The sequence below is a fragment of the Suricata suricatta genome, chromosome 11 (assembly GCF_006229205.1).
Source record: "Suricata suricatta isolate VVHF042 chromosome 11, meerkat_22Aug2017_6uvM2_HiC, whole genome shotgun sequence".
In the NCBI taxonomy this organism is placed as follows: Eukaryota; Metazoa; Chordata; class Mammalia; order Carnivora; family Herpestidae; genus Suricata; species Suricata suricatta.
Window position 1 is genome coordinate 35170253 of NC_043710.1, and position 12750 is coordinate 35183002.

The following is a 12750-nucleotide window of genomic DNA, read 5'->3' on the forward strand; positions in this document are numbered from 1 at the left end:
ATGTAATTATTTAGTTAAATAATAGAATTTCACATTTAACTTTATGTAAAGTAAATGATTCCTCAGATTAAAAGTTTAGAAATTACTTTTATGGAAAATAGGAACCATTGAAGGGTTTTTTGAAGGATTATATGTGAATTTAGATAGCTCCTTAAAGTTGCCCAGGGAAAAGTCTAACAAGTTGGGTACAATGGAAAGTGGTGAGGGCAGTCAGAGAACTCTTGTAAAATTAGAGTATTAGGGATGGAAACCTAAATTATGAGAAGGAAATGATGGATTCAGAATTGTTTTGGGAATGAAATCAAGATGTTTCTGTTGTTTCAAAGTGAGGAACACAAATACATATTATCTGCAATAGTAAGGCATCATGATAGTCAGGCCCGGGAACCCAACAACACAGCAGCTGTGCGTCTCCCGTGAGCGGTGCAGGAGTGGTGTTAATGTTCTCACTGACCTCAGGGCAGATTTTGTTCTCACCTGAAATCCTTTCTGTCTCATGGCAAACACACAGAGCCTATGTAACATCTCATTCAACTAAGAATATGTATGAGCAAATCAATAACAATTTGGATCAAATTATCCTGAATCCTGAGGATTCATTGCAAGGCAAGTGGAAACAGGTGGACTATGTGCATTGTCCTGCCTTCATTATTAGTTGGCTAATTAATGACTCTGTTTATAAAAGGATACTCATCTTAGATGAAATATCCTTTATATCATCTTTATCATCTCCACGGAAGGGGAATTCTGTTTCTTGTGGCTACACAGTTTAATTTGAATGATGCTAAACATTAGACTGCTCTCTCTTGATTCAAACTGGAATTATCTTCCCTCTCAACCAGTAATACTAGGTTTACCTATAATCTAAGACCACAGAGAACAAATTCTAATTTCTCTTTGATTTAATACTACTTACAAATATGCAGTCAATTTTCATACTTATGGTTCTGAACTAAGAATTAGCTTTGTAGATTAAATTAAATATTCTTATTCCCAAATCCTTGCACTGATTTCTTGGATGGTACAAAACTAACCCTAGCTATTGCCTCTTGAATGTGCTACAGTGTATCTGCAGCTCCCGTAGTATTTGGCAAAAGAAATCGGACCTCCATCCAACAGTCCCACTGTGTTGCTAGAGTAGAAGATGTCCCTTGGCCATGCCTGTGTTTCTGTCTGGTCACTTGCTGGCAGCTGGGGATGCTTTCACACTACTGGGTTGAAAATTGCATATGAGGGCTGTAAGAACAGCATGATGGGAGTCACTCAGTCTGTTTCCCCGAAAGCTTCAGTAGATCTTACTTAGAAGCTGTTTACAATTGTGCAGTGAAAGGTAAGTGCCTCATCAACCACTATCCTCCTGTTCACACTGCATCAGGAAGAGTGGACCACCCTCCCTCCCTTGCAGCTCTCTTATGAACAGCTAACCAAACCATATGGAAAAACATAGAATAAATACCTAAAATACTTACATGGTTATCTGTAAACCTGGCACTCAAGTAGGGTTGGAGATGCAACATTATTGTGCACACTCAGTTTCAAGACAGCCAAATCAACAAGCAGTAGAACACAGAAAACTAACTCAGAAAGGAAACCAGATGGAATTCTTGGCTAGGTCATGTCAAAACATACATGTCTTAATAATTCTTTTTCATTTAGGTACCACTTGGATGGTGCTTATCATGAAACAATGAGCCCCAGGATGCAAGCTTAGAATTCTCGATATCATTTACACACTGAATGCTATTAATCCTTGAATATTTTTTTTCTCAAATCATAACTGAACAGATTGCTCAGTACCCCCCAAAATGTATTCTGAGTTGTTCTCTAGGAATGTCTAATTTAAATGGAAAAAACAGACATTTACTGGACATGTACAACTATAAATCTATATTAATATATTGACTGTACAATGGAATTTTAGTACTTTATCTCAAATATTTATTTTTTGTGTTCTAATTTATTTCTCAATATTATTTTTAGGCAACTTCACTATTGTTTTATAGATAACAGAAACAGGAGCTGAGAAACCTAGCAATCTGCTCACGGTGAGAAACCAACCTTGGTAAACTGAGAGTTGAATCTCATCTCACTTAAAGCCCAAGCCTATTTCTTGTCCACTTGCATACCTGATTGTGACTTTGAATTTATACAATCAACCAGCAAGCCATTTCTTTGCAGGTAAAAACCTATATCAATTTAATGGCACATGCATTTCTTCACACGCTACTAAGTATACCACAAACAATAAGTATTCAAGATAAAGTGCTAAATCTCCACTGTTAAAAAAAAATTAAGAGTCACTCTCTTGAATAAAAGAATCCCCTTTTATGGTACAATGGCTTCCATTTTCTACTTTATCTGATTAAATCCTATACAACTCTCAGGTCAATTTTAATTTCCTCTGGGTCTTTTATACCTACTCTATCTTTGGTTAGCACCAAACGATTCAATGCTAATAGTAATTGATTTTCAGTTTACTTTTGTTTATTTAGTTTTAATCTGCTGTTGTTGCTTTGTTAAAAATAATAGAAAACAGGTCTTCCTCTTGAATATCTGATCAAACAAACTTAACGTTTATCTGACCAAGGAACAAATACTCCAGTTTCTAGTAGGTTATCTTGTTTCTACTGCTCATAAAAATGCATTTGCAATATTTATATATTTTAAGACATTCTGTTTTGGCCTAGTTGAAAGAGAAGCAGCATTGAGGTCAACAGGATCTGTTGAATTCTGGCTTTAACGTTTTCTCATTGAATAACATGTAGGAAATATTTAAACATATTCTGAAAACATATTTCTATTCAATCATGTATAAGTGAAGTTTCTTTACATCATGGAGTTGAATACAAATGGGAAGAGACATGAAAAGCAACCTGTGTTATTTGATTCTTTCTTACCAGAACTAAAGAGTCTGATTAACCCCAGGAATAAAAACTATAGATGTCAAAAAATGTCTAAACAAAAACATTTCTGAAAAAACAATTCAGCATATACCTGTTCTCATTGGGCTGAAGATTTAGGGGTGATGAATATTCAAGAAAAGTTTGTTTTCATGCCCAGAATTCTAATTATTTCTCTCTCTCTTCCCTCTCCCGAAGTGTTCTATTGGTGTAACTCTGCTTACAAAAGTGTTTTCATGTTTCATTCCACTTTGAGTATAATGCAAGCTATTCTGAAGCCTGCTAGCATTGTGCACAATAATGATGTGTATACTCAGCTCACTATTTGCCTGCCTATTGCCAATTTCATAATGAAAGAAGAAAACATGTTTTCAAAGAAAGAGGAGTGTGTGGGGGCTGGGGAAAGATGATGAAAACCACAGACAATAGTGCTGTGAGGTTTCAAGAATTTCCTCTTTTCATTAAGAATGAAAAATAGGAGATAGCTCTCCTGAATATATTGAAAGCCAATTAACTCATTTTTTTAAAGGCCTCTTATTATCAAATTTTCATTTGCATAATTGTAGGAGTGGAACTGGCACATTTCTTTGAAATGCAGATTGGCCTTGGATTCTGTAGCCACAAAATCCTGAAATTAGGCCAGAGCCCTGGGGGAGAGGAAGGTACGGGTACTGAGAGCTCTAATTCAAGAACATTTGACTGCTGCAGTAGCGCTGTTCAAATGTTTCCACAAATACCGGCTTTTAAGACAAACAAACACACAGTGTTCAATAAAGCTAATTAGCTACGTGCCCAGTAATTGGCCTTCTAACCCCTTGCTATTATTTTCCTTAAAGTAGTCTTCCAAAAAATGTAAAACATGCATTACTTGGACATTTTCAATTCCATTAGGGATACCTTTTGGCACTTTGGTTGTAACTATTTCATGAAAGAGTATAAAGAAACTATAATATGAAACATTACAGAAGTGTACATAGACAACAAACTTGACTACACGATAAACATATATGTTACTTTAGGAAGGTTCTTTCCTACTTTCTTCTTTTTCCTCCATCAATCCTGAGCAAATAAGGTCTTGCACATTAAGTTACATTTTGATCCCTTTCACCATGTATAATAAAATGGATCATTCATTCCAGAAGCAGTATTGCACAGTGATTAATAAAAGTAGGATGAAGACGAACTTGAGTTCAAATCTACACTCACTGGTTGTATAACCTGGGACTGACCCCTCATAATTTTCAACATCACATTCTCTGTATCAACTGTGAACAACAATAACATTATATTCGTAAAATTTCTAGGATAAATAGATGAAAGCTGGCTTTAAAATCTTAGGCATAAAATAAGAGCTCAATGAATGTTGACACCTTTCTGTTTGCCTCTAAACTGAGTGACTGGATTCAGTACAAGTGCCGTACAATAAGAATGCGAGGGCACCAAAGATAAAGTAAGAAGAAATTAAGCTGATGTGTTTATATTTGATTTTCAAATAACTATCAAATAGGTCACAGCAATTACAAAAGTGTTTATTTGGAAGTGACAAAAAGCCTTACCACCAGTATCTTTACGTATAAGGGTACCGTTTTCTCATGCAGTATGAAGCAATGAAGTGAGTTACTACTAGCATCAGGGATTCAGTTGCTCACTGATATTATCAGAGACTCAAGGTTTTCTATTTTAAAGTTTTGCTATTTTGGCTTTTAACTTCCCCCCCCCCCCCCGTATTTAGTCTCATGCTTGTAACATGACTGTTTCTGTTGGAACCACCATATCCATATTCTATATAGTAAAAAGTGGGGACATGTGCTATACCTGGAAGACAACTAATTCTGCTCCTTTTCGTCAGAAAAGGAGATGATTTCCTACTTCTCTATAAAAGCCTTTTGCTAATGTCTTATTGTCTAGATCTGAGTCAAGCTTTTAGTTCCAGCTGCAGAAGATAGCAAGTTTTTAGCTGGGTAAATTACTACCTCCAACAAAAAGCTTTTGCTCACAGGAAAGACGGGAGAGAGTGGGGACTGGGAAAATTATTTTAATGTCTGCATAGTAGTCAACAATAGGAATATCAGAATGGTATTAGATTTGTATACACTCACTTTATGTTTTGGTCATTATTGTTCAAATATTTAGGTAATGTCAGTGAAGATAGAGGAGTAAGAAATTCTTCTCCTCCATAAAAGTGACAAAGAACTTGTATTAACTATCAGAATCAATCTTTTTGGACCTCTAGATTAACCAATTTTAAAGCAACCATGGAGCACTTATTTAAAAAGAGCCCAAGTTTTCTTTAAAAACAACACATTTTGTATTTTTTTAACTTACCCCCATACCCTCTTCTATTCACTCACTCATTGGTAGCCATGAACATAACAGCCCTCATTCCCAATACCAGACAACTCGGAACCAACTTCATTTGTCAAGAATTGCAGGTGTTCTGCCAATTATCTGGCCAGTCCAGTGGCTGCCTTGAAAACTGGCTCAAGAGGTCTGTCTTTATTTCAACCAAGTCAGAGCTGGCCATGTGCTGAAGCTGGTTGGAGGATGGGAAAAGATGTCAAAAACATTTTTTAAGCTAATGTTTTAGCCACTGTTCTTTGAGGCAATAAATAACACTTGGAGAGATCAATAGATCCCCTAGGCTAAAGAATTTTTAGATACACAATTTCTAAGGTTCATTGCTTTCAGCTGGGTAAATAATATCAAGCCTATTTAATGTAGTAGACACCAGTCAGAGTGCCTAAACCACGCACCATCTCCACTGGTTGGAAAGAGTTCCAGGAGTCAGGATCACACCCTACTCCCATTTCTAGCCTTGGAAAATAAATAAATTGAGGACACACAGCTCAGTTGTAGTCAAGCCTTAGGGTAACCAATGATCTATTTATTATAAACTTGGCAGAAAAATATGACTTATCCAATCAGATGCTATTTTCTTGAATGTTTTTACTAAGAAATGCCAAAGAAATCATGGCATTTAGCAATAAGTAAGAATGAAAGCAGAAGGAACATCATGAAGAAAGAGAAGGGAGAAAACCAAAGATGAATGGCAGAAACTATGAATCATAACAACTCACTGTAGAGAATGTACATGTAGACTAGTAGATGAAAGGGATTGATTAGGAAAGAGAAAATAAGAAGCAGATTTAGTTACTTCTTAGCCACATGTGGCAATTCCTGAATAGAAGGTCCAATAGCTACCACTGTTGAGGTTGCCTTGGATCCAGAAACAACCATCAACTTCTATATTCTGGACTCCTATTTTGTTGTTTTTGTTGTTCAGACTTCTATAAACCCATTGGGAATTTAGTTACCTTTAGGATGCCTAGACAAAATAGCTCGATAATATCTGATTGTGGATGGAATTCAAATAGGATTTCAATCAGACAGAACTCAAACAGTATAATGTGTATTTCTAAAGGATTAGCCCATAAATCCATGATGTTCACACTTAGCAGTTTCATTGCAGTGTTAGATTTTTTAGTTGATTTGCTTGATTTTGATATAAACAAATCATCAAACCCAGATAAAATCAGTCAGTCACCTCCCAAAACTTGACACATCTCCTAGACATTTTTTAAACTTCATTTTATAAAGTATATTCATTCAGTCACGTAAAAAGAAGAACAAATAATTGTTTTTGTTTCTATCTTAGTTCATTTAAAACCATAAATAGCCCTGCTGACCTTCATTACCTGCCTTATTGAGCAATGAAAACAATTAGCTGTTTTTCAAAATCAATCATCTAACTGTAAATAATCAAAATTTTCATTTACTGAGTTTGTTTAAGGTAATCTATTCCAGGTTCCTGCTGAAGAGCTCTAGAAATGTCTCATGTATTACTGAAAGAAATCTCCAGCTATAGATGTTGATTAAATTGAAGAACATCATTTGGATAATGTAAGAAAAATGTTCTGGTCTTTAATTGATTGATGAATTCAAAAGATTGAGTGAAGAATACTGTTTTCAAGATTTGAATCGATACTACTTTTAGCATATCAACAATTAACTTTGACTAGTTTTGAAACTCATCTATCATGGCAAACAACTTGTTTTTATTATGTTACCCAAACTTACCTGGTAGATCCCTCCCAATAAGAGTAATATTGCACACTAACACATACAGGACACTCTTCAAATGTCAGTTAACATTTTTTAGCTCTTTAATAATTCAAGTAATCTTTATAGCATATACAAAAAAGATAACTGACATAAGTATTAAGTAATTTGTTTCTGATCATACATCAACTAAAACAGGAAGATAGGAAATTCATTGTTATAAATACCTATATACAAAAATAAGAAATATATAATATCAATAATTTAAGCTAAACTTTCAGAAAGAAAAAAAAGAGCTAATAACACCAAAGCATGTAGGAAAATAATGAATATCAGGGCAGAAGTCAATATTACAGAAAACAGAAATAATATAGAAAATCAGTGAAACTCCAACCCAGTTCTTTAAATACGTAAATTACATTGGTAAACTTTCAGCTAGACTGAACAAGATGAAGAAAGAAAATATACAAGTAAACAAATTAAGCAGGGAAGAGAAGGCCTTCCTAAAATTCTTGCCCAAATTAAAAGATTATAAGGGAATATTATGAACAACCTTTACCTAACAAATGACTACTTAGATATATTGGACAAATTCCTAGGAAAACATAACAGCTATCTCAAGAAGAAATAGAAAAGTTGAATAATACATATAAAGGTTTTTTTTTAGTGAATTTGTAATTATAAATTTTCCCACAAAGAAAAGTTCCAGTGTCTCTGGTAAATTCCAACCAATGTTTAAGGATACAATATTACCAACAAGGTATAAAATATATTGGAAAATTCAGGAAGAACCATCTTTTAATTTATATTATGAGAAAAGACAAAATTTCACAAAACATGACCCATATACTTCATGAACATACTTAAAAAATTCTTAATGAAATATTAGCAGATTAAATCCAGCAATACATTCAAAGGATTACATGCTATGACCAAGTGAGTTCACCACAGTAATGCAAGGTATGTTTGATATATAAATATCAAGGCATATTATATACTGTATTCGTGGAATATAAGATAGAAACTATAAGAAAATCTCAATTGACCCAGGAAATAATTTTAAAATCTCAATATCCATTTATGATAAATACTCTAACCATAATAAGAATAAAAGGTAAGTTCTTCAAACTCAAATGGAACATCTATTGAACACCTACAGCCAAAATTATAGTTAGTAGTGAAAGATTGTTTTCTAGGTTCAGAGACAAGATAAAAATTTCTTCTCTCACAACTTCTGTTCAACATTAGAACAACATTAGTGAAATAAGGCCATTAAGTAAAACAAGTCATGAAGATTAGAAAGGAAGTGGTAATACGGTCATTACTCAAGGGAGACATGCTCCTATAATCAAAAAGTCCTAAGGAATTTACAAAAATATTAATATATGAGTTAAGCAATTTTGTAGCATAGATCAATATGTAAAAATCATTAAATTACTATGTTACTAGAATAGTGCATTCCAAAAATAAAAGTAATGAAAGTAATGAATGTGAATTTCATTTACAGTAGCATCAAAACTAATACAATGCTTGAGAATAAACTTAGCAAATGAATAAATATATAAAAATCAATATATGTGTGTATGCTAATATTAAAATATAAATATATATTAAAATATATATAAAAACAAATTTAGCAAATAAGGTATAAAACTCTTTTCTGAAACATTGCTTAGATGGGGTGCCTAGGTGGCTCAGTCAGTTAAGCATCTGACTTCAGCTCAGGTTATGATCTCATGGTTCATGAGTTCAAGCCCTGCATCAGGCTCTGTGTGCCTGCTTCAGATCCTCTGTCTCCCTCCTCTCTGCTTCTCTCCTGCTTGCACTCGCTCTCGCTCTCAAAAATAAAATAAAAACATTAAAAAATTATTTAAAAAATAAAAATAAATAAAAGGTTGCTGAGAAAAATTAAACAAGATTTCACTAGATGGAAAGATATGCCCTGTTCATAGTTTGAAAGACTTATTATTGAATAGCAATTTTTTCCAATTTCATATATACACTCAATGCAAACCCTATGAAAGAATTCAAAAGGTTACTTTGCAGAAATTGACAAGCTGATCTTAAAAATAGCAGATTGTCATATTAATTATAACAAATATATAATTCAGTGGTTTCAATCAAGAGTCATTTTGGGACATCTGAGTGGTCAGTCAGTTAAGCATCTAACAGGCTCAGGTCATGATCTCGCAGTCTGTGAGTCTGAGCTGGCACCAGGCTCTGCTGACAGCTTGGAGCCTGGAGCCTGCTTGGGATTCTGTGTCCACTCCCCCCGCCCCCCCCCCGCCGCCTCTGCCCCTCCCCTGCTCACACTCTGTCTCTTTCTCTCTCTCTCAAAAAAAAAAGTCATTTTGTCCCCACTCCCACCAGAGACATTTAGCGATGTCCAAAGACGTTTGGCTGGTCATAAATACGTAGAGGCCAGGAATGGTCCTTAGCATCTTATAATGCACCGGGCTGCCTCTCATAACAAAGAAGTATTGGACCCAAAAGGCCAATAATGCTGACTTTGAGAAACCCTAATATAATTGCATCAGAACAAAGTAGATTAAAATCTCCAGCTCTTAAATCCAGCAAAAAGGTCTAGTAATAGAGAAAAAAAGAACTCTTTGAGCCCTTTCACGTGTGTTGAGTGCCTTGATGGATACTGCCAATCCTGGCTATAAAAAAGCTCTCTTTGGTACTCTTATATGTCTTAAAACTTTCTTCTTTTTATGGATGCTTTCTTCTAATATCTAATCAACTGATCACGGTCACATCTTTCAAGCATAATGCTCTAAGGCATTGAATGTAATTTTTAAAAATTTTATTCTCAAATAATAAAACTTCACATTTTTCTCCTATTTCAAAGCACTTGTCTATAGTTTCTGTATATTAAAAATTTGTGTTAAGAGTGTTTTCACATGGCTGACTTACTTTGGCATTCTTACATACAAAGTGGTAATTTATCATCTTTCTCCCTTAATGTTTATTAAACAACACAAATGCTCCAAAGTCTCTTACCACCATTTAATTCAAGTCTACGAGTTTCTGTGCTTCCATGCTTCTCAGAGACCAGATTGCTTTGGGAAATTTTAGTGTCAACATGTAACAGTAAAATTGATCAACTGCATATAAACTAATAAGTACAAATTTGATTTTCTTCTAAAAAGTGATTATTTGGCTCTTAGGTAAAACAAAACTCATATTTATAAGATGTAGTATGTATAAGGTGTTATTTTAATAACCACATGATAGAAAATGATGCACCTTAAGTTTGGATATTATGATTTTTACACCAATTTCAGTAGATTTTCCCCCCATACCACCAAACACTTGTCTGAGGCCGGCTGAGTGTTTTAAAATTAATCTTTATTCTGACATCACCTACCTGGAGATATCATGAGATATCACATGTTAAGGGCTCAGTCCTACAAGACTACACACACACACACACACACACACACACACACACACACTCACACATACACACCATTTGCAAGTCCAGGTGATTCTGACCACCAGTCTATGGACTGAGCGTTCCAAATGACTCCCTCCTTGAGCATGATTAAGTTGCTAGAGCAGCTCACAAAATTCAAGCGACCAGTTTACTTACTAAATTACTGCTTTATTACAAAAATGTTCCAGACCTCTAAGACACAGTTGGTTCCCCTGGCAACAAACCCCCATCCTTAGGTACTTTCCAAAAGGCACCTCATTAACATAGACTTATGTGTAGTTTAAAGGGGCTTGTTATGAATATCAAAACACATCACGGTTATCATTTAGAAAATTTCAAAGGTTCCAAGGGCTCTGTCCTAGGAATGGGAACAAAGAACAAATATGTATTTCCTATTATAAACCGCAATATGATAGATATGAAAATAAATTCCTGTCTTAGCAGACCAGTAAAAGTCTTATAACAATATTTCATATAACACATGAAATAACATGGTCAGTACTTCTGTGGTCTTTTGCCATACATCAAAAGATGGATATGGGATATTGGATTCAAGGCATGACACAATGAAGCCCATACTCCATATTAGAACAAGTTTTAATTCATTTAATAATGATCAGATCTAACAAAAGCCATCATTTTCTATCTCTATTATATTTCCTACATTATAATAATAATAATAATTTTTTTCTCAGTAGTCTTTGCTTTTCAAATAATCAGGTAAAGAGCAGCAGGTTAGTAATTATGAAACTGGCTGTGTTAGTTTCATATTTACAAAACTTGTAAGTTTCATTGATTGCTGCTTTGTTGCTTCATTCTATAGCTGGCTAAAACTTGCCTTCTCATTAATGACCATCTACCAAGAGGCATGGCAATATAAACTATTGATGAAATGTCTAAAGGGGAAAAATGCAATTTTGATTTACTGTGAAATTCCACTTGGAAATCTGTTTTAAGACTTCACATTTTAAAGGTAGTTTCATTTGTTCGTCTCCTGCTTGTAAGCTAGTGTTTTAAACCATAGGTAATTGCTACAGGATGAAGCAATGATAGTTCCCAAATTTCTTTCCAGCAGACACAATTGAAGGAATATCGATTTTTTTTGTGCCACCCTTTATCGTCACTGGAACCTCCCTTTCCCCTGGACCACATGAATTTCCATCTCTACACTCCCCACTCCCACCCTGCCCAGGGGAAGATAGGAAAGGAACTAGCTGCAGTTTGTTGTGGGATTATGAGTGTGCAGACCTCTTCTTGGCATTTCATAGACATTGCCTCTTTTATCAAAACGATAATCCCCCATTTTGATATTTTGCCGCAGTTTTGTAGAATCTGAAAGTCAAAAGGCCATAATAAGCTGTTTGATGTTAAAACATAATATGAAGGATCATTCAAGTTCTAATACTTGCTCCTAACCACTGAGTTTCTCTCTCCCTACATAACATAACGCCATCAAGTGGAGGGAAACATCAGAATTCTCCAGACCATTATTACTGCTTCCTTCTGCTTTCAAGTTTAAGAATGATTTTTTAAAAATCTCATGTCATCCTGCTAAGCTTCTATCATATTATTGAATCATCTGTGAGATTCCTGGCCAATCCCATTATATACTGAGCCTTTTCTTTGGCCTTAGGTGATTTGAGTGTTCCTGTTGACAATTTGTGCCAAACATTAACATTTTTTATTTGCTTCTCCAAGGCTCTGCAGATCCACTCCAGCAAACTATTCCCAGGGATGTGTCTAGACATTGTCATTAACCCACAATGCTTGATACATGAAATGTTAAGACTTCACCATTTCATCCGTAACACAACCAGTTGTTCGTTCCATCATTGCTATTTTAACTGTTTTTTTCTATTTACCTCATCATTATCCGTTCATGTCTTAACTTTTTAATTTTTATGTCAATTCTGTTAACTCCCTTATTTTTTCAACTACTATCTCAACATAGCAAAATGATAACAGCATCAAAAATAAATAATGCCATCTTTTTTTTTAAACAACTATGTCCTAGGTACATTATATGTTATCACAGCTTAGGATTATAGAGATGCCAACTCACACAGAAATAAATGATATAATTGGGATAAGGAAACATGCCTTTCCAAGTGATTCCAAGGTCATGTTCTTTCACTCCCCCATACTGCTACAGTAGCAAAGATACAGTCCTTTAACGATTGCTCACCAGTTTTTGTGTGTGTGTTTTGTTTTTACTTTTGTCAGATCTGTTCACATCCGTCCAGAACAGCTCAACCTCTGAATCATTATTCACTCCAATAAAAATTGGTTCTTGAGTTGGAGACAGGATGAAAAAAAATTAGGTAGTATAATTGGTTTTTTTGGTCTTCAAAA